We start from the raw sequence: 3,977 nt of genomic DNA, 5'->3' as shown, positions 1-3,977 counted from the left end.
CCACCAAAAGTTATAGTTACAATATAAACAGGTCCAATCCCAACACCTTTATCTTAGAAATCCAAGTTCATGCCAAATTGGGCATGCAAGCTCACTTGTCCCACTGTTGATCAGTTTCACATGTAACGGCTCTCTCTCTCTCTCTCTCTCTCTCACACACACACACACGCACCCATAGAATTTGAATTTGGAGGTTTGAGGAGACGTTCAAAGCATAGGCCAGCCCACTAGTTTACAATAATAGCCTGCAACATATTGATGTACGAGCCCACAAGCCCACAGGTGCATGGAGATACCAAACTAGGGCTTGTAGTAAGCTCCACTATAATTTACCATTGAAGCAGAGCATTCAAAGGGCCTATCAGAATCTCTATCAGAAACTTGCAGCACTAGAGATTCTGAAGCTCAATGAGCCGGATGGATTGAAAGTCCATGTCTGAACTTACCCCATGGACACACAAGCCAAACACCTCTCTAAAAAGGACGACTTTGATGAGGGTGAGTAAAAATAAGAGTCAATTAAGGTATGATCCATGATATATATTAGATAGAGAGAGGCGTGCTGTTTACATTATGAAGACACAGCTAGGAGGTATCCACGATCACGGTTACAGTAATCTTCATTCCGGCGGGACAATGGCCGGGAAAACCACAGATGAAGAAGTATGGCTCGCCTGGCATATCTAAGGTGATAAGGTCGTCTCCACTTGTGTGGGCTGTAATAGGGTTGGCGTGCGAGCACGTATCATAGTCAGACCGCGTTACCTGAAGCACATCATGCGATGCATTGCTGTATTTAAATTCTGCACAGTACATACCAAATCAACCTTAATTATTTGCTTCAATCCCTGTTTTCCATAACAACTAGTTAAGCTTGGCTTAACCATAGCAAAAGAAGCGTTTTCTCTTAATTATACAAGATTTCCACTGCTCTTTTAACCATAACAAGTTAAGGGCGGCGGGAGAAGACTGCGTTTACCTAGCACATCGCCCTTTTGAAAGGATTCAGAATTCGCCCACGCCAACAGGTCATTATCCAAGCTCCATCCTCTATCGCCCCCTACTATGTGGGTGCTAGCAGCAGAGAAATTCATCACATGAACCATGATTAGAGAAAAGAGAAGCAAGACAATAACAACACAGTGAAACGAATGCGGACGACGACGACCAGCAGCACCAGCACCAGCACCAGCACTAGCCCCCATTATTATTATTATTATTATTACTGCTTATTTTTCTGTCGGTCGGTCTGTCTGTCTATATATATTCAGCGGCCGCCTGCTGAGTACCGTTTGAAAGATATATGGTGATCGAGCCAAGCTTTGTTGCTGAAGACATGTCGATCCCACCATGTGTTTCGTAACCTAAGATTAGTATCTTTCTTTGTCTTCTAGAGAGAAGAGATGGGAAAGCGGCTCGAGGGCACCCGAGCCTTTGACCACCATCATGTCATCGTCCCCTCATACCCTTGTCGGCAGCCATCATGGCCTTGGGTCTTGGGAAAATAAAGCCATCATGGCCTTGGGTCTTGGGAAAATAAATCTCACCCATCAAATTCGGATCCCGATCCGCCGTCCGATCCGCAATCTAGCTATGGCTGAGCTTCAATGAAGAATATGTATTTTGTCCTGAGTTAGGCTTCTCAGTGTAAAACTCCACATCTTGATCAGTCTTGCTTTGTTGGCAAATGTGTGAAAGCAAGAATGCACACACCTCATTGAGGAGTCGTTCATGTTTGAGATTGAAGGTATAATTGCACAAGAGCTGGGTTCTTATTTCCATGGGAATACAAGCAAAGATACATGTGTAAGACATTTCAAAAATAAAAAAGAGGAAAACTCAAGATTACATTTACAAAAGGGGGATCTTTAAATTTTCAAAGTTGAAAAAGGGGTTTTTAATTATCCCTTGAATGCAGGGGTCTCTACAGAGGGAACCATGCCCTTCACGTGAACTATCTACACCCTCACTAATTTCATTTGGCTTGATCCTTTACTTATCTAAACCCTATATTCCTTCTAAAGCCAAAGATCTACTACAAATTGTCTGAAAGAGAAAAGTAGGGCATGCCGTGCATGTTCTCTTTGGTCTAGAGCAATATAAAACTCATTTTTACAAAATGGACATGGGTCCATATCCATGCTCATGAAAAAGCCCCAAGTCAGAAATGATTAGAGAGATCTAAGGGGTGGTTGTAAGCTAAGGGTGCCCATGCCAGTTTAGATTTGTTGGGCGGCCTTTTATAAGCCAAAAAACATGCATTTTTCACACAATTAATCTTAGCAAGGAATCTCATAGATTTGAAGTCACATCTTGAAAGTCAAAATTTTATTGCCTCGCTTCTCGGTGTACAAATTCAATGTATGTACCATGTCCCAAATTTTGACATGTGGTAGTCATATAATGTAGAGCTTAAATTGATATATGGAGCGTTTTTTAAAATTGATTTTCTAATAATAAAAATTTTAAGAGTTTATTAGTATGAAACACGCATCTTCTTTTATACACCTGATCATTTAAAGCATTGAAATTTCTATCTTTAAAATGATAAAGTGATAGGAGGCTACACCATAGTTGATATAATGTGGATCTAAGGTTAAATCTAAGTTTCAGAGGTTGGATTCAATCAAGATCTTCATTAAATTTCACCTTTAGAGTGTTAGAAGAGACGGTAGATAAAATTCAAAGTAATTATTTTTTTTGGAGATAAACATGTTATATTATGAAAATTTGAATTTGAGCAAGGGAGGGTCTAATCGGTGTCTAATTTCACCCCTCCCAAGTGAAAAATGATCTATTTTGTTTCCATCCTTCCCTTTCAAGTCTAAAATGAAGCTTAATTAGCCTTGGTAATCTAAGTATGGTGGTGCACTAAGCCTATAGGTAGATTCTAGGTATACTCTTGGATGCACTTGGGTAATCTAAGTATGGTGGTGCACTAAGCCTATAGGTAGATTCTAGGTATACTCTTGGATGCACTTGGGTAATCTAAGTATGGTGGTGCACTAAGCCTATAGGTAGATTCTAGGTATACTCTTGGATGCTCTTGGGTGGCCATGTGTGAGCCTATGTGGATTACAAAGCATCGACATGTGTCGTTTCACATCATCACTAAGCCCCTCAGATAGGGAGTGTCCACATCATCAACATGACGCAGCACCTTACTACCTCTATACTCCACATCATCAACATTGGTGAATCCTTTGACTCAAACTGGTCTTCTTAGTCAGCACTATTGCCTTGTCTTTGTGCCACTTTCATGTGCCAACTCATGTATGATGACATGACATGCCACCTCACATGGTGCCATGTCATACACATGCCCTGATTCATTAGAACCTTCCACCATGTGGGCATGCCACATCATCCATAGGCATTCCCATCCGTGTGGTCACCTAACTTACCACATTAGCAACTCGAGTTCTCACATCATCATGTGACTCCCTATCATTAATTTCATGAATGGATGCATCCATATATAGTTATCACATGTATGTAAATAATTAAACTTAAAAATAAATAATTAATCTACTACATGTATATATAATTATCACATATATTCATAAGAGTAATATTTAAAAAGTATATAGATAAAAAATAATCAAAGAAATAAATATTCTTAAACATTGTGTATATATTTGTGTGTGTGTGTGTGTGTGTGTGTGTGTGTGTGTGTAGTTATAAACACACTCAACTTTTATAAATAGTTCTATATTCAAAATATGTATTCAAATAATAAATAAAAACTATTTATTTATTTATATATAATTATCTCTAAAAAAATAACTAAGATAAAAAATAAATATTTAAATAATAAATCTACCACATGTATATATAATTATCACATATAGTCATAGGAGTAATATTAACAAAATATATAGATATAAAATAATCAAATAAATAAATATTCTTAAACATTGTGTGTGTGTGTGTGTGTGTGTGTGTGTGTGTAGTATAAACACACTCAACTTTTATAA

General features: G+C 38.3%; 1 pseudogene across 1 annotated transcript; it reads right to left on the bottom strand.

Moving 5' to 3' along the window:
- Positions 1–287: 287 nt before the first annotated feature.
- LOC147632196 (mavicyanin pseudogene) lies at positions 288–1,205 on the bottom strand (annotated as a pseudogene). Its single transcript, XR_015267299.1, has 2 exons — positions 980–1,205; positions 288–803 (listed from the first exon to the last, which is right to left on the bottom strand). The product of XR_015267299.1 is annotated as a mavicyanin pseudogene (transcript).
- Positions 1,206–3,977: the final 2,772 nt, after the last annotated feature.

Source organism: Cibotium barometz, chromosome 14 (assembly GCF_041138505.1).
Source record: "Cibotium barometz isolate CiBa-2024 chromosome 14, ASM4113850v1, whole genome shotgun sequence".
Taxonomy (NCBI): Eukaryota; Viridiplantae; Streptophyta; class Polypodiopsida; order Cyatheales; family Cibotiaceae; genus Cibotium; species Cibotium barometz.
The sequence above is the reverse complement of the archived record's forward strand: the minus strand, read 5'-3'. Positions and strand labels throughout refer to the sequence as shown.